We start from the raw sequence: 19,616 nt of genomic DNA, 5'->3' as shown, positions 1-19,616 counted from the left end.
TGACCCAATCACGGTGGTGAAAACCGCCTTCTGGTATTCACATATGTCCACACAAATGAAGCCACTAAATCCTATGTGGAATGCAAGTATTTATCCATGCCTGCCACAATTTATTGCAGCTATGACCCCTCGCTCATGAAGCTTACGCAAGTCCTTCGCTAATGGGATTTCTTACCTTTTGTGCAAAAAGTGGTAGCAAGTGTCGAATCGTCTACCTTATCGCTCTCAAGAATTTACCTTATCACCAAATCCATCTAGGAATGTGTGAAAAGATGGCGAACAAAAGCCAATTTAGACTGGCGAACAAGAAGCCTTCAAGCGGATGTTCGCAACCTTAGTGTGAAACCGACATATATTCCATTAGACAAGACTTTTGCAAATCCACAAAATGCCCTCAAAATTGAGAGTACTCCATGAATTCATCAAAGTTAACACACCCACCCAACCATGATTCCCTCAATGGATCTATGCAAATCAAGTCAACCTCTTTCTCTTTCTCATTCACATCCAAATTTGTTAGGAGTCCACCACAGCTAGACTTGCACATGGCCATAAAAGTAGAAGTCGAAGCTTTAAGTCCTCCTAGTTTTGGTGTACCTACATGTGGCATCGCTCTTAGTTTCGCATCCAAGGTTTCAAACATCCCTCTATAGACCTACTAGCATGTGGGCTCTCACAACATGCATGTGCTCTTACAACATCCTACAAATGTAAAAATGCTAAATGGTATCATGCATGCAACATCACAAGTCCCTAGCATGTATATTGCATATTGAAGCTAATGTTATACTTAGCTCCCTACTTGAAAGTTCTTCCAAGCAAGGTTTCTTTCTTTGTATCCTTGTGGTTTGAAAGCATGTAGAGTATAAGAGGGATGTTTTAAGTCTCATCCAATATTAGAACCTTGAGTTTACTCAATCAAGAGTATCATAGATCCCCCATATGGATTGATAGAGGTAGTAGTAGGCACGAGTTCAAGCACGAGTTCAAACTGTCTGATTTCTACCCATGCATCATAGATCAAAATATTAAAATTGGAGTTAAGTAGTAAAGCAATTGGGTTACCTTTGTCAAAGTCCCTTTGCTTGACATGTTTGTCAAGCCAAGCCTTCATGTGCACCTTTTTGCATGTTAAAGTGTGGATATCTAACATGGGGATTTCCAAGAGACATTCAAGCTCTTCGAGATACTTGGTCCAAGCTTCATTGCTTTCCCACAACTCCTACACTATTATCTATTAATTGGAAATCAAAAACTCGACAAGTATAATGGCATCACTACCATAGGTAATCAAAATGGTGTCTAGTCTATCACTGTTGGGGTTAAAGGCCACCTATGCCTAGTTGCATACATTTACTTTATATACAATACCTACACACATGTACACTGCAAGGGGCAGGCTCCCATCATTGTCACTTTATTCTTTAATCTTGTAGTGGCAATAGAATAAGGGAAGGCAAGTCACACATTGTGATTGTTGGAGTTCCCACATACCAGTCTCTCTCTTCTTGCATGATCCTCCATACGTCTGTCTCCCTTCTCGCTTTGGCATATGCTTTTACTTTCGGTTTCATGTTTCAACTAGTATTAGAGTGGGCATTCAAGAAGCTTCACTGGCATCCACTTCAATTAGGGAAGAAATCTTTATTCATAGCTTCCATGGAAGCCACTCATTGAGGTATGCATTAGTCCCATTGCTTCACTGCTCACTTTAACCATTTTTAGCATTGAGTAGGGCCTTTCTCTGAGAATTTTGAGCTTTACCAAGTGAATATTGAGCTTCATAGCACAGTAGAAAACTACTAGCCATCAATGTGATCTACACTTGATTTGTACCCTCTATTCTTGACATTTTTCACCTCTTCTAGCTTTCGTTGTTCACTCTGTGTAGGATAGATCTGCTATTTAGACCTATTGTTCACTCTATGCAGGACAGACTTGGTATTCAGACATGTTGTTTACTCTGTGCAGGACACACTTGTTGTTCACTGTGTTGCAAGATAGACTTGCTATTCACTACTATTTAGGACAGACTTGTTGTGTAATATTAGGGTAAGTATTTGATTGGTTTAATACTCTATGGATGGTTATGGGGCAAGTTTGTTATGCCAGAATGATATATTGATTCTCAAGAGAGGATTTTGGATCGATTAGAGCTTGTTTAACTGAATATTTAAAAGGTTCTATGTTATTCTACCCTGTGGACAACAAGCTTATAGGTTGAAAGCTTATATAATACATGCCTACAATCACTCTCGAGATGCTACATGGATGTATTGATGCAAGAACCGATTATTATACCCAGAGATACTTATGTTGAGCCCTAAGCCTTGGTTTGGATCTAATTGAATATATACTTGCAGTGTCTATTTGCTTTCATGGTTTTCCATTTCTAGATTTGAAGGATGAGTGTGGATATATGCTCCTGGATATATTGATTCATGTCATTAGGCACCTATATGTTATGAGCATTATGTATTGAGCTTTGTTGTGCTCTTGGACATCTCAGGTTTACTTTTGATTGGGAGACACTTGTATTTTTTCTTGCATAGCTTAGTTCGTTAGAGACAACGGGAGTCTCTTACTCATGTACATGCTTAGTTGATATACACATACATTGTTCTTGCAGATTCTAACTCTTGTGGGCTGATTTTCTCTTGAGCATTTGGATACCTTGTACCTATAATTGTAAGTGACACACATTGGTTGTATGCACCTTTGAATATGACATTCCTATGCTTTGATAGTTCTTGGTCCTCGGTTGATACATTGTTAGTTACATTCTATATATCCTAGTTTACTACTTGGATATTCCTACCAATCATGGAAGCTTACTCTATTAGTCATTTATTGTAGTTTTATAAATAACAATGTTGAATACTATTTTTGAGTAGTTTCTTTGACTTTAGTCACATTGTTTGAGCACTGTATTGCATATTGTTTGTGAATATTCATATATGCTTTTGTTCCCCATCTCTTGCCTACCCATTTGGATCAATTTTGTTGTAATTACAACATCGCATATTCTTGTAATTTGCAATCCTTTGTATTCATTATGGTAGGTACTTCTTATGCATGAACTAAAAGTGACATTTTCAACATTGAAAAGCTTGATGGCAACGATTTCTAGTACTGGAAGATGCAAATATGGCAAGTCTTGGTGTAGAAGAAGTAGGTTAAGCCATTGAAGCTAGAGGGCATAAAGCCAGAGCTTTATGATGTAGATGATTAGGCCTGAGTCATGTGATCTTTTTCATATTATTATGAGTGTTAATCCCTTTGAGGGTGGTTTTAAAAACAATGATATAGAGAGTGCTTTACTAATAGAAGAAGTAAACATGAAGAATATTGATGTAGCCCCCATTTCTCATGCATTGACTGTTAGAGAGCTAAATGATGAAAATGGTAACAATAAGCGCAATAGAGACTTACAACTCAACATGGACAATCCTGTAATAAATCTTGAAGTCGTCCTCTTTGACATGTCATTATTATGGACAACATGGTTATATTAGACCACAGTGTCATAAAATATGCAATGATAGGTGCAATGAGAAAGGCAAAGGAAAAGTACACAAAAATGCAAAGTCAAGTGACATTGTACCTAAGTCCAACGTGCACATAGATGATAAATGTATTAGAGTACAATTTTGATGACTACATTCTTTGAGCTTCATTTCTTGATGCCATTCAGTTTTGACAAATACATCCTCTGCTTATTCTTAGTGTGGGCTTCTTGATATAGGAGCTTCCTTTTATATTATCTCGCATCACCATTGGTTTCATAGCTATCATATAGCTACATGTTTAGTTTGATTGAGAGATGGCATTGCATTGGATATAGTTAGTGTACATGATGTTAGATTGCAATTTGGTATTGGTGCTGTGTTTGTGCTTTATGATGTATATCATATCTCAGCTTGGACAAAAAGCCTTATTTTAGTTGGACATTTGGATGATAATAGGTACCATATATCCTTTGGTGATTCCTCATGAAAGATCACCCATGGCAATCTTGCTTTTGCTAGAGGTGCCAAGGTTGTTAGTCTCTACCCTTTGCTTGTTTTTGCATCTGCTGACCATATATCGATTGTGATCAATCTTTCGTATATATATGTATGGCATCATTACCATGGGCACATGTCTTTGAAAGGAATGAAAGTATTGATCCACTTGCAGTATCTCCCACTCTTGGATTACTCTTATTTTGCTTCATGCGATTGCTGTCTTTATGGTTAGCAGACTTGTAGTTCGCATAAGAAGTCTAGTTCTATGCATGTGGATAAGCCCTTGGATCTTTGTGCATTTTGATATTTGTGGCCTCATACCCTGTTAGTCCTTGGGTGGTGGAAAGTGTTTTGTTACATTCATAGATGATTTTTTGCATAAGGTTTGGGCCTATCCCATTAGGCAAAAATCGAATGTCTTACCTATGTTTTAGCTCTTTCTCACCATGGTTGAGAACCAGTCTAGGTATAGGCTAAAATGCCTATGATCTAATAATGGGACTGAATATGTATTTAAGGATTTTGAGTAGATATGTGATGAGAAGGGTATTAATCATCAATTGACTATCCCATACACCCCACCCCAGAATGGTATTACAAAGTACATGAACACAACTATTTAGGAAAGAGTCCTTAGTATGCTTAGTCACGTAAGCTTACTACAACACTTCTGGGCTAAGGCACTTACCACTATAATGCATTTGATTACTAGATTCCCACGCACTGCTCTTGATGGTAGAGTTGCAAAGGAGGTATGGTTTGGTAATTCCCTCATATGACACTTGTGAGTCTTTGGATGTGAGGATTTTTACCATATTCCCAAAGATAAGCATAATAAGTTGGATCCAAAGTTTGCAAAATGCATCTTTCTTGGATATGAGGATATTGGTGAGATGGGCTATCGTCTTTGGGATCTGTAGATGTAGAAGGTTATCCCACAACCATGATGTTATCTTCCATGAGGATAATACATATATATGAGACCGGAGCAAATAATTGAGATACATAGGGTTATCTTTCAGGAGGAGCCTCCTATCACATTATAGCTATAGTTGTTGATGATGCAGTGGCCTACGATTCACCTATTGTGTAGGATCATAATGTTGGATAAAGAGGATAGGCGAGATAGGCCCCACAACCTGAGATGCTATGTTAGAGCTTCACGTCCTCTTGATCATTATGAGCTCTCTACGGATTATGTCATGGTGACATACTTTATGCTAAGCCACTTACCCATGAGGAGGGTATGTGTAGAGGTGATTCTCATTCTTGGGATAGGGTTATAAAATTTGAGTTTGATTCATTGCAGAAAAATCATACATGGGACTTAGTTTCCTTGCCTCACGGAAAGTGTGAATTGCTATGCAAGTGGATGTACAAGTTGAAGAGTATTCCTAGTCACTCTAAGCCAACATATAAGGCCATATTGCTTGCTAAGGGTCTTAAGCAAGAAAAGGGAGTTGATTTTAATGAGATATTCTCTCATGTGATCAAGATGACTACCTATGCTTGGTCTTAGCCTTAGTTGTTCACTTGGATTTGGATGTTTATTAGATGGATATTAAGATGACTTTTTTACATGGGATGAGGATATTTATGTATGGTAGCCTAAGGATTTTATGGAAAAGGTAAGGAACACCTAGTGTGTAAATTGAAGAAGAGTCTTTATGGGCTTAAGAAGGCACCTAGAAAATTGTACCATAAGTTTGATACTTTCATGTATACACGGGTATTCATGCATTGATATGGATCTGTGTCTATACACAAAGAAGGCTTGTGATAATAGCCTTATTATTTTGGTGCTTTATATTGGTGATATGCTTATATTTGGGAGCGCTTATCTAAGCTAGACATTTGAAAGGTAGAGCTCAAAAAGAGTTTTGAGATGAAGGGAATAGATATCACACATACTTGGTATGCGCATTATGCATAATTTCTCTAAGGGACTTCTCTACTTGTCTAGAAGGAATACATACACAGAGTACTAGAGTGATTTCATATGAAGGATGGTAAGCCTATCAACTATCCTTTACCTTGTTATGTGAATGTTAGTCAAGTAGATTATAAGTAATCAGATGATGAGAGGGCTAAGATGGTCAAGGTTTCACATATATCTGCAATGGGTGGTTTGATGTATGCCATGATAGCCACTCACACCCTAGCATAACATTTACGGTGGGAGTTATGGCACGTTATATGGCTACAAATGGTAGACAATATTGGGATGCTATGAAAGTTATCATGAGATATCTTAAAGGCACTACATAAATGTGCATTTGGTATGGTAGCCAAGATATAGGAGTCCTGGATCACATTGTCTCAGATTATGCAGGACATGCAAATAGTAGGAAGTTCACCTTTAAGTATGTCTTTACCTTTATTAGAGGTGCTACCTTTTGGATGTTTAGGGTGTTAAAATGCATGGCCTTTTCTATTACCAAGGCTGAGTATATTGCAGCCACAGTGAGGCTTGCAAGGAGGCCCTATGGTTAGGCTGTCTAGTTTTGCAAATCTTGGTATGACTATGACTCCTACACTACATTTGGATTTGATGAGTGCCATTTAGTTGGCCCCAGTCTTCCATGTGAAGACAAAGTACATTGAGGTGTGCTATAACTTCGTTAGAGAGGTGGTAGAGGATAGGTCCATTAAGCTTGCTAAGATTCGTGTGGATACGAATCCTATAGATCTACTTACTAAAAGTCTCCCAACGGAACAATATGCATTCCTTAGGAAGATGATGGGTGTAGGATGAGATAATATCTTTTCTCATCTAGTTATAGTCTATGTATATATTATAATTTTCTGATTTTTAAAACTATTTACAAAAGCATATTCACCTTTAGGTGGGAGGATGTTGGGGGTTAAAAGCCACATGTGCCTAGTAGCCTACATTTACTTGTATACATAGTAATCACACACCTCTATGCTATAGGTAGTGGACACCCATCACTGTCACTTTATTCTTTATTCTTTTAGCGGCAATAGAACAAGGGAAGATAGGTCACACATTGTGATTGTTAGAGTTTTCACACACCAGTCTCTCTCTTCTGACTTACCTCCATAGCTATTTCTCCCTTCTTGCTTCTGCTTGTGCTTCCACTTCCAGCTCCATCTTTTAATCACAATCTTATTGGCTATTTAATATATCCATATAGCTACGATGGTTTGTTCTCCTAGTCGCTTCTAAATATTAGAACATTCTTTGTAAGACTTATATAGAGCACTATTTCATTAGTAGACTCACCTTTACCATTTCCTTCTAGATAATATACAAATGAGTTTTTATGATGAATGTTCATAGGAGATGCTCAATCACTTTATTCAAATAATGGGTTTCTTGGTCACACACAATTTTGACTAGGTAGCTAAATCTAGATATGACTTTCTCTCATAACAACTTTGCTATGTATGGATATCATCTTCCTTCTAGTTCATTTCATCAATTAGTCAATTGTAACTATGATTTGTGACTATGATGTATTGAGATTGACGATACTAAGCTACAATACTTATAAGTTCAATAATGTGAAACCCCATTTCTCAAAGGGTTGGTAGGCCACAATCATTATCAACTCCACTTTATCTTTTCTAATTGGCACTTTTGTCCCTCTGAGACTTGTCACAATGCTTCTCAAAACATACTCCATCCTAAACAAGGTTGTCTTTGTTGAGCTTGAAGCATCTTACATGTTGTTGTGTCATTGTTGAAGTGCCATGCTATTTTTCTTTTGTCGTATGAGATGAGCTAAATTTAATAGAAAAGTTGCACGACTTCAAGGAAGATCTAGTGGGCAAAAGAAGTCATGGGGGAAAGGGAGTGTTAACCCTTAGAAGACCGAGACGTAAAATCCAAAAAATCGAAAGAAGTTGAAGACACTCCCAAGGCAAGAGGAAGATAGAGGACAAAAGTGCACAAGATTTTGAAAGCTCTAAGAACAGATATAATGGGGTACATCTAGGATACATGACATACATTATACATGTGGGATTGCACTTGACTGATATATATTTCATGTCAAAATGTTATGAAGTTTTAAACCTTTTATAGATGGATGTGAGATGAGCTAAATTTAGGAGAAAAGCTGCATGACTTCAAGGGGGATCTAGTGGGTAAAAGAAGTCATGGAGGAAAGGGAGTGTTAACCCTCAAAAGACAGAGATGTAAAATTTGAAAAATCGAAAGAAGCAAAATACAATCCCAAGGCAAGAGGAAGATAGAGGAAAAAAGTGCACTAATGAAAATTTGAAGACATAAAGCAAAGGGGGAAAAAGTCTAAATGTAAGAGGGATGCACACAAAAACCTTAATATTTTTGCAAAAAGAGCACCAAGAACATTGTAATTTATTTTGTAAAAGAGTTCCAAGCTCTCTCCCATGCAAGTTGTAAAGAATAAGAGGCACAGGTTAAGGCTATGCTAGTAGGAAAGGAGGAGGAAAAAGGGTGGAGGAATGGACAAAGGCTGGACCAAAAAGGGGATGGTTGCCCAAGGAGGAGGTAGGTCATGTATAAAAGTCAAAAAGTGAATGAAGAAGCTCATTCTTAGTGTGTGGCCAAAACTACTCTCTTCCTGTTTCTTGCTTTTTGCTTCATTCTTGTGTATGAGAGAGGGAGAGAGAGAGAGAGAGAGAGAGAGAGAGAGAGAGGGATCGTGGAGAAGCTCTTCTTGTCATCACTTCATCAACTTATTCTTCTCTTTTCTTTTATCGTGTGCATGGCTATGGAACTTGAAGCTTGGAGCTTGGAGACGAAGCTTGCTTGAAAGTGCATCTTGGATCGTGGAGTTACCGACAGATTTGTGGGAGGAGGCAACTCGATCAGATTCAAAGGTAAGCTCACTACATGTGTGTGTAAGAGTGGGCATGGCTATGTGAGAGGTAGCCATAGCTCTCACCTTGAAATACTTGAAGCAATAAGCGGTCCGTGGGTCTTGGCGGTGTGCTCGAGAGAGTGCCGACATTTTGGTTCTATTGTCGTGACCAATGGATTCAAGCTTGAGTGCTTGCGAGGTCCAAATTGGGTGATGAAGTAGGAGTTTATCTCCGAAACAATGCTCAATATAAGTAAGAAGCGAGAGAGTCAGAGGCCATTCGATCTCTCTTATGGATTAGTTTAGGTTTAGGAAGCCTTGTGTGCATTGGTTAGAGTAGGAGAAGTGTATTTTGATTAGGTTTAAGACATTAGGGTGGGAAAATCAGGAGAAAAGAAGAAAAAGAAAGGTTTTTGTGATAACAAGGAAAGGGGAGAAAAGAAACTTCAATGCCATAGGAAGGAAAATAATAGGGATAAAGAAGAAAAAGAGAGAAACAAAATGTGAGATAGGGGGAAGAGAGCTCATTTGGACACTAAGAGATTGAGAGAGAGAGAGAGCCATTGAGAGAAGAGAGAGAGCCATAGGTCAAGAGGGCAATAGCAGTAGCAATCCATGTGGTGTCATTGCTTTCACGTGTCTCAGGTATGCTCTGAGTCTTCCTTATGCTTATTGAATGAAGTTAGAACCTTGGGTGTAGCAATAAGTAGTGTGTTGAATTGTTTGCCAATTTTTTATCATTCAATATGCTTTTCCACCACTCGAATGGTGCTATAGGCCTCAGATGGTCGAGTCCCCAATAATCGCTTGGATCGCTAAGCCACTTTAGTCCTCTCAAACATCTTAAGACCTCGGACTTGGATGACCTACTCAGGCACCTAAGCTGGTCCACTTGGACATTTGGACCAGTCTCACTTGGACTCAAACTAGTCTCACTTGGACTCGGACTACTTTTGGGCCCCAGACAGCCGATCCACAGGCCTCAAACAACAAACTTAGACACTTCGACGGGCACCCCTCGTCCTCTGAGTTTGACCACTCATCCATGGGTAAATCTACTACTCGTATGGGTTGTCTAGAATACAATTTTTGACCATTTTGACCACTCCAGGACCTGCTAAGGCCAACATCTAGCCGCCCAGCAATCCAGGTTGAAACTCAGACCTACAAATGAGACCATAAAGCTAGTTGTCACTAGAACTTTAACCTAATAGTCCAGAAGTGATTGAAATTATCGACCACCGGTCGCTTACCCCATGGTAGATACTGAATTTGATTGCCTAGGATGATTACCTATCAGATCACCTATCAAAACCCATGAGGGACCCAAAATCAACTATAAGGAGTAATCATGATTCATGCAAAAGAGCTGCAATTGCAAGAAACTGATTGATAAAAGTGTGGATGTGATTGATTTTATCAAAGGTTGCACGCTGCATCATAGACACTTAAGTGCATGTGAAAACTAAAAAGCCTAATTTCTCACAACTCACATCAAGTCGCACCGCTCAAGCGTGTAAGTGTGTGTACACTTGCAAATTGGTTGGATTAACAAGGAATACACCAAAGGGGATTAAGCTAAGAAACAAACCCAGCAGTAGGAGTGCAACCTCAGAAACCAGACGAGTGTCCCAAGACACTAGAGACAAGGATCTCAGGAAGACAGAACCATCAAACTATTGAGGGAAGGAAGGACTAACCAAGATTAGAGACACAACTTTAGCCAACCTAGTCAACCTCATAGAAATGCTAGTGGGTCAAGAGACAAACACCATGGCAGAGGTACCAGTTCGAATGAGAATGACCTTGACCTTAGCATAACGCAATACCCAGATGACATCCGGCAAGTTATTACACAATATGACCAATAGACAAGGATAACCTATCATGGAAGACCTTCAACCGATATCATAGCTGATCGTAAGGAGGAGAGGAGGCTAGGAAGGATCACACTATAGTGTATAGAGAGCTATAACTAGGAGCAATGGGCTTAGAGGTCACACTAGGAGAGAGAGCTCAACGAGATTCATAGGATCCCAACCATCTCATGTAGAAACACAACGGGAGGAACTGTTAATAGGGAGAGAGCCTTAGAAACAGATCTTACAGTGAGTGAGTTGCTCTTCACAAAGAGATTGCTAAATAGTACTAGCGTCGAGCAAAGTGGAGCAGCCTTGGCAGCATTACTACTAGCTGGACTAGGAGTCACCCCAAATACTAGAAGCCAAACAAAGATACCCATAGTTACCAAGAAACTCGACAAATATAGACCAAACAATGACCCCTACAACTTCGTCAAGCGATTTGAGCAGGTGTGCAAGGCTAACAACCTCATGGACCCTATTCAACAGGCATAAGCATTAGGTATTTGCTTAGGAGACAAGGGACCAGACTTGGTTTACTAGTATATATAATGCCGAATGCAATAATTTCAATGATCTAAAGGATCTCTTCATCAAGAGATTCTTGGAGGCAAGATACTTTGACAACCTCATCATATTAAGTTGATTGTTAGTCAAAAAAACAAAGAGGACATACGAGACTACATCAATCACGTGAGGAGTCTCTACAAAAGGATACCTACAATGGCCGAGTGACCCAATGAGAGAGTGGTCTCCACCATATTCATCAATGAGATCCGCAATGAAGAACTCTGTAAGGCCTTAGTGAGCAACTCAAACTTGCAAAGAGATGTGTTGAGTCTTTGGGGAGGCTATATGAGTGGATGACTTGCTCAGAGAGAGAAGCTCTAGGGCTACACAACAAGAGAACAACATGTTTAGAAATGTTGAGAGAATTGTAGCACTTAGCAATTGATCAGCCCCCAATGAGCAAGATAAAAGAAAGAGCATTGACCATACCTAAGTGATAGCCAGACTACAGGAGTTATTGCGAAGGCCAATGCAACCTCACGTGTACTGTGCATTGTGGAGGAAACCACCTGCCATATGAGTGTCCCGATCCTAGGTCCCAACCTTATGCCAACTACATAAGATTTGAGCATGACGTTATGCATTATCGATTGCCAAGATGGTTGCCATACCAACAACCCTATGCTCAACCATACTATCCAAGAGTTAGGCAGCCTAACTTTGGAAAAGGAGCCCCTTTAACTCTACCTGCACATAACAATTCAAAGCCATCCTCTCCAAGGATCGATATCAATCCAATAGGAATCCCTAGACCACCAAGTCCTATAGTGACCCATCCACCAAGTGATGCTCCAATGTACTTTGTAGAGGAACCACTTAAGAAAAACTCATATGTTAATCCTTGTCTCTTATGATGAGGAGGGTAATCCCATATTGATGGAATTTAGTCTTGTTCCAGTCATGGCTTTAGGTAAGGGAGAGGTAGAGGCCTAGGAGGAGGTTAGAACCATGAGCCCATAGTATGTTGGATGTGCAACCATCTAGGACATATCTCATCCCATTTTCCTAAAAAGGAGTAAGAAAATAGAAAGAAGACTAACTTGAGGTGTCTTGAATGCGGAGTCACATACCTATTCATAGATTTCCCTGGGCGAAAACCCTCCACTAGTTTAGTAATTGTGCCATCTGTGCTGCTCAAACTCTTTTGCATTGAGTCACCTGACAAAAATGCCACACCCATCCCCATAAATGTCATGACATGAGCCCAAATGAAGTAGGTTGGTATTTCATTACTTGGACCTAACAACCTAGATGTAGCCTCTATGGGGAAGAAGAGCCAACGAAGGAGAAGAAAGAGGATTGATGAAAAAATAACACTCAAAATAGAGAGTGCAACCACTTTAACAAAGGGAAAGCAGGTTATTGATGTAGAAGCAAAAACATCTACTCTTAAGATGAGGGAGAAGGGAAGTGCTAAGGTTGGAGAGTACCCTGACCCCAACCAACAACTAAAGGCTATGTATAAGGTTAAATAATGGATAAAAGAAGCACAATCTCATTTGCAAGATACTGAGCCTATCATTGAGGGAGAGATCAATGAAATCTCAACCATGAGCCCACTAGTCTCCCCATGTACATCCACATAGGCAAAACATGGATGCCATGAATAAATGAATTACCTAAGAGTATTGGCAAGAAGCCCATGAAGTAGAGGAGGGAAAGACGGTTTGCAAATTTCTCACTACACTTATATTAACTCCTTGTAATATTGCCATTGGGACAATTGCTTAGGCAAAACCCTGCACTATGGCAAGTGTTGAAGTAATGGGTAGAATGAACCATTAGACATGAACCACAAGACTTGCCCAACCATGACACTGTGACACACATACCAAGCCCCAAACCCAATGTTTAAGTCCCCACAAGTAAAATTTTGGGAAGGAATTGAGATGCATGCAATATTGTCATTGTGCTAGGAGATACAACGCAAAAGGGGATAGTATACATAAGAGAAAAAGTTAGTGTACTTAGCCATGCAATCCTGCAAGCTTGGAAAAACCCATCGCTAGAAACTGCATGGTTCAATGTAACTCTAGTGAATGGGATGAAGGTCAAAACCCTTCAGAGTCTTGAAGGATTGACCTTTAAAGATAGTGGAAATTCAATTCTCTATGAACTTCATAGCCATGAAGGGATTGGATTATGATATCCTGTTAGGTAGTCCTTGGATAAGAAATGCATGAGTGATAGAGGATCGGGATAATGGCATGATATTCTTAAGCAATAGATCAGAAGCATTCCGAATAGAGATGGACACTTGGAAAACTTCACCGGTGGACCTAGATGCTAGCTTTGCCATGTTGAAGGGTGACTCAAAGATCAGGAGTGATTATGGACCTCTAACTAAGTACAATCCTTATCTTGAGGATGAGTGTGACTAGATGCATGTATTAGCAACTATTGATCTATCATTCTCAAATGATGAGGATGAATATAGGTAAGATGTAGACTCAACTAGCAAGCCCAACAAAGCCACAACTTCTAACCTACCCACAGTGCCCCTATGCATGATGGGCAAAGAGTTCTAGCAAGTCGACCGACACCAATCACCTATCATGTCCCAACTAATAAATTGGAACTCAAAATCCTCAAGCACTTGCTATCAAGTGAGCTATCTGGCAACCCAGCTCTGGAAACATAAATCCCCTCAAGGATCTTATGGATAGTAAGGAGTGGTGATGGACTAAGGTGCATGACTTAAACTTGTTATATAAATCAGCTCTCATTACAAGAGAGAAAAAACCTGAGGATGGAAACCTTGAAAACAGTGCATAGTCTGAGTATGAGGATTCCAATGATGAGTATGAAAACTACTATTCCATTAGTGAGGAAAGCAAAGAGGAAGTGGAGACAATAGAATATGACGCGGATGGAAGAGTGATTGAGTAAATCAAAGCATACTACTCTAAAACCCGAGAGGTCAACTCTTTTAGAGTGAACAAAGGAGTTATTAAGGTAGATTGCGATTGAACTTGGCTAGAATACCTAGAGGAAGTATATTATGAGTAAGCGAGATTAGTATAGCTTGGCACCACATCATTATTTGGAGTAGTGGAGTCAGCCTTAGAGCTATGACCACGAGGGTAGATAGCCTCTTCTAGTGAGGATTGTGAGTACAACTCCGAGTCAGAGGTAAGCTCTAATAGCACCCTGAAATGCCTCGACTACCTAAGACCAAACACACCAAGGGGAACTTCCCAAACCACCTAAGGTGCAAGAGGATAAAGGAAGAGAAAAGGAAACGATCAAAATCTTCAGACACTGACCGATAAAAGAAACCCCAAGTTTTTTCCAAGCACTTTACGAAGTTTAAGAAGGGTGATTGAATATTGATGTTAGTAGAAGTCAAGAAGAAAGGGCAAGTGAGTGAACCCATTGAAGGACCAACCAAAGTTAAGGAAGTCAACTTGGCAAGGGAAGGGGACAAGCCTCAACCTGTGTACATAACGAATGACCTAACTAAGGAGGAAAAGACTAATCTCATAAATCTCTTAAAAAAATTCTTTGATGTGTTTGCATGGTCCTTAAACAAGCTGAATAGAATGGATCCAAGTATTGCGACTCATAATATTCCCATGATCCCTAATGCAACATCAATTAAGAAATGCCCATACACAATGAATCCTAAGCATGCACATGTAGTAAAGGAAGAGATTGATAAGCTACTAAATGTAGGATTCATTTATGAGATAGAGCACATAGACTAGGTATCACCCATGGTGATAGTCATGAAAAACAATGAATCAAAGTTTATTGTGGGGGCAATGTTGTGTCAACTTGGTGAGCATAACCTTGATTATCCAGTGAGATTCGCTAGCAAACAACTCATTGATATGAAAATGAACTATTCCACACCAAAGAGGGAAGGGTTAGCCATGGTGTTTGTTGTAAATAAGTTTAGACATCATCTTCTAGTGACACCACTTACCTTGTTCATGGATCATCAAGCATTGCTTTATCTTGTGAACAAACCTTGCGCAACATGACACATTTCTAGATGGTTCCTTTTGACTTCTCTATGATAGTATGCAAAGGCAAACAACACTATATGGTAGATCATATGACTTCTCTATGATAGACTTCTCTATGATAGTACACAAAGGCAAACAACACTATATGGTAGATCATATGTCTCGCATACCCACAAGTGAAGTAGCTGGACATGGCATCATTGATGGCCTACCAAATGCACATCTTTTTACAGTGTCCAATGAATGAGACTTGTTTAGAGTAGATCTCACACCATATTGGGTAGATGATATAGTCCACATCTTAGAGAATGGATTGCCTAAATGACTTATAGAAAAAGCTAGGTTAAAGGGACTAATTTTGAAGATCCAACCCTATCAGTTGAATCCCGATCAATTATATCGGTTAGGAGAGGATGGGCTTTAAGGAGATGTGTTTGTGAACAAGAAATGCATGACATGCTCACAAAAGCACATGGCAGGATTTTTGGAGGACATTTCAGTGGAGACACCACATCACACAAGGTGCTCTAGTCTCAATTGTGGTGGTCTATGCTCTTTCGTGATGCTACTAAGTTTGTGAAGCACTATGATGAGTGCCAATGGACCAAAGTCCCTATTCATAAGGAAAAATTGGAGTTCATCCCAATAATCGCACACCAACCATTTGTGAAACGGATAATTGACTTCATTGGTCCAATCAACCCTATGGCACAATACTCACAAGCCAAGTATATCATCACCTGCCATAGAAGACTATCTCACCAAGTGGGTGAAAGCTCAAGCAAATCGCAAAAATGGTGCTAGGACCATGGCCAAGTTCCTTTGGGAGCAATTAGTCTCATGGTTCAATTGTCCCATAAAGTTCATTAGTGACCAAGGCACACACTTCATCAATGAAGTGATTGATTACTTGTTATCCACCTTCTTGATAATCCACAAAAAATCCTCACCATATTATCCTCAAGCTAATAGTCAAGGTGAATCCACGAACAAGATCTTAGTGAATGAATGCCCTAACAAAGGTAGTCTCTGCTTCACGCAGTGACTAGGACAATGCTCATGGTAGCTTTATGGACATATAGGATGGCCTACAAAATGCAACAAACCCTGTTTAAATTGACCTACAGAACTAAAGTGATCCTACCAGTGGAATTCTTTGTTCCAAGCTTGAGAATAACAATCCAAGAGAGATAGGAGAGCAAAGAAGTATGGACAAATAAATTGGTAGAGGTAGAATACCTATTCGAGACTTGTCTCATTGCAACCCATGCCCTAATCTGTGAGAAGGCACGACACAAGAATTGGTTTGACAAGCATGTCAAACAACGAGACTTTGAGCAAGGAGACCTAGTCTTGATGTACTCTATTAAGGGGCACAAGTAGAAGATGAAATTCAGGGGATTTGGACCTTTCAAGGTTCGCAATATCAGTAGAACAGGCAATGTAGAAGTCAAAACCTTAGAGGGGAAGGGCATAGTATTTTCCAACAGAAGTCGCATAAAAAAGTATTACCCTCCATCACATCCACTCCATGAACCTCCAATGATAGAACCACCAATGAATGTGAGAGTTGTAACTATCACTGAAATAGAGGATGAGGATGAGGAAGTAGTAAAACTAGCCTACTTGGGTATAATAATGACCGCTCAAAATGCATAAACCTTTGATACGCTAATTGATGGGGGAGTTGACTATAATATCTTAGCGTATGATCAGTAGACCATTACTAATCAACACCCCAATTGTAACTAATCAATGAAAAACTTGGTCCATTTGGGGGGCAGTCCTATCCACTCTTGGGAAAGTGCAAAATAATGGTTTCTATCATGACTAAGAGTCTACCCATCATGTTTTATGTACTACCTAACAAACAAAGTGTTGGGAAAGAATTATTGTTGGATCATGTGCTCAAAAAACAAGTTTATTGTAACATTGACAACGACTTGCAGTGTGTCTACCTTGTCATAGGCAATATTAGAATAGTAACAACTTTTAGCAAGGGCGCCATAACCACCCAAAATCTTGTAGTGTCACTGGTAGTGTCAACCCTAAGGAGGGGGGTAGTGCACCACAATGTACACCCATTGTGAAGTCCCAGCAGTATCTAGAAACCACACCCAAAGCTATAGATCAAACAATCAAGTGGGTCTCGAAGCATAGACCATAGCCTCACAAAGGCCAATCATTAGGAACTCATAGTATTCATGCCTCACACTCTAGACCTAAACAGAGGAGTTGGCGCTCCTATGGTACACAAGTGACTAGGATGCACTAGGTCCCAAAAGCCCTATTGCGTGCCCAAGTTTACTATGAAGGTAACACTTTGGTGTAGCTGTCCAAACTCATAAGTGGCATACATGCCCCTCAATCCCAAGCTCTAAGAAATAATGCCAAGAAATGTAAGTCAAAACAGGGTAAGAGTGTAATATTTCCGTGATGAAATATTGAAGATCCTAAATCTCGCGCAAGAGCAACTTAAAGTAATCTCCCGCAACAATAAAATTTTGGGCTAAGTGCTCCCTTCGCGTGCACTAGCAAACTTCAGCTGCGTTGTGCATAAGAGGATGTGGCTCAAAAGCCATAATTCCACGTGGGAACACCCCTTCAAGGGGGGAAAGAAAAAGGGGATAATGGATAAATTTTTGCAATTTTTTTTATTAACCCTCTCCCCTTCAGCCATTGCATGGCGGGGAGAGGGAGTATGAGTAGATGTGTGGTGGAGGGCATGGGGGAGGGAATCATGCACCCGCCACTTGTATGGCTACCCTCCCCCCTTAGACCTATAAGAACCCCCCCCCCCCCCCCCCCCCCCCCCAAGCTAGAGGGGAGGGGAGAGAGGAGGACATCGTGCAGGACGCTGCTGCGCCATCATCGCCAGGACTGCGACACCGCAAGCTGCTGCCGTCGGGTTGTTGCGCCCCCTGCCGTCGTCATCATCATTACCACCACCATCATCATCATAATCATCATCGTCGTCATCTTCACCTCCATCTTCATCCTCCCAATCATTTTCTCTCTCCACATCATCTGTGACAGAAGCTTAGAAGCTTCTATTCAAGCTTCGATAATCCTTGTTTACACATGGCTTCCCCGGTTTTTAAAACCGCAGCTTGTAAGGCCAATTTTTGCGCGGGGGAGAAATTATCAGCCTAGTAGGCAGTTTTGGAGATTGGGATAAAGGGGGCAAGGAGAGTTTGCTGAGTCGAGGATCTATGTCATCGATGGCTCCTAAGCAAAAGTCGTGAGGCGCACACACGGGAGCTTTTAACCCGAGTACAAGAGTGGACAACGCCCCGACTCTGAATACCCAGGTTCCAAAAATTAATTTTGCATGTGAAGGATGCATTAAGCATGATTAAATTCTCGTAGGCAAGTTTGAATACATTGGAAAATTCATATACTCGCATCGAATTACCAAGTTAAATTGCATGACGAGTACTTGCATGATCAAGGTAGTTGCATTCTTGAACGCATATTGCATAAGTTAAAAGATGGATTTTTCTAAAGCATCCTTGTTGCCTCGCGAAAAGAACAACGCATATAATACATAATGCACTTAGGTAATAATTTCCTAGTTGTGACTTGTGTATGAGATAAATCTTAGATGCCCATTGAATGATGTCCGAATGGTCGCAATGCATGGAAAATTGCATGCGAAGATGGTTGCATTTTAGGTCGGGTTGTGATAAAAGGAGGGATTAAATCAATGATTGACTCATGGCATTCGCTCAAGTGTGGAGTTCTTTATCAAAGTTTGAATGCATCTTCATTAAAAATATTAAAGCTTGATTTTGTTACATCAACATAGGGTTATAAGAGTTAGCTCCAAATTGTCAATCATTATAGTTTAGGCAAGGAAAAGTAACGATCATTGTAGATCTTATAACTGCATAGAAGGAAAAAGTCTATGGTATTGAAATTGCATATTTGCATGGAATGTTATATCTTGCAGTTATTTGCATCTTCTAGGGAAAGGTACTTGCTAATTTAGAAGGAAGTAATTGCATCTTTAAAAAGGATGATCTTCTCTAATTGTGGGTTAATTAAATCAACTAAGTAATTTGCGTATAGTTGAGTAGCTCACATGAAAATCATAAAGGTACGATTAGATTGCATATGACGATCACCTCAAAGTGCTAGGTAGGGTTAAGTTACATTAAAATTCTACCTAGTATCGCACTTGGGTTGCTGATCTAATATTTTCGATCCCAAAGATCCTACCCACATTCCTGAAAATGTTAGGGTTATCTAAACGCCAGTGTAAGAATGATCTAGGGTTCTCACCGTAAGGATCAATTGACCAAATACTAAACCTCTGTATGAATTTAGGAACCCTAAGGCCAAAGCGTTATTAGCCTAGTAGGCTTAGGGTTGGATTGGGTCAGTAGGACTCCT

This window comes from Lygodium microphyllum, chromosome 3 (genome assembly GCF_053477565.2).
Source record: "Lygodium microphyllum isolate KBCC chromosome 3, Lygodium_microphyllum_v1.1.10, whole genome shotgun sequence".
NCBI lineage: Eukaryota > Viridiplantae > Streptophyta > Polypodiopsida > Schizaeales > Lygodiaceae > Lygodium > Lygodium microphyllum.
The sequence above is the reverse complement of the archived record's forward strand: the minus strand, read 5'-3'. Positions refer to the sequence as shown.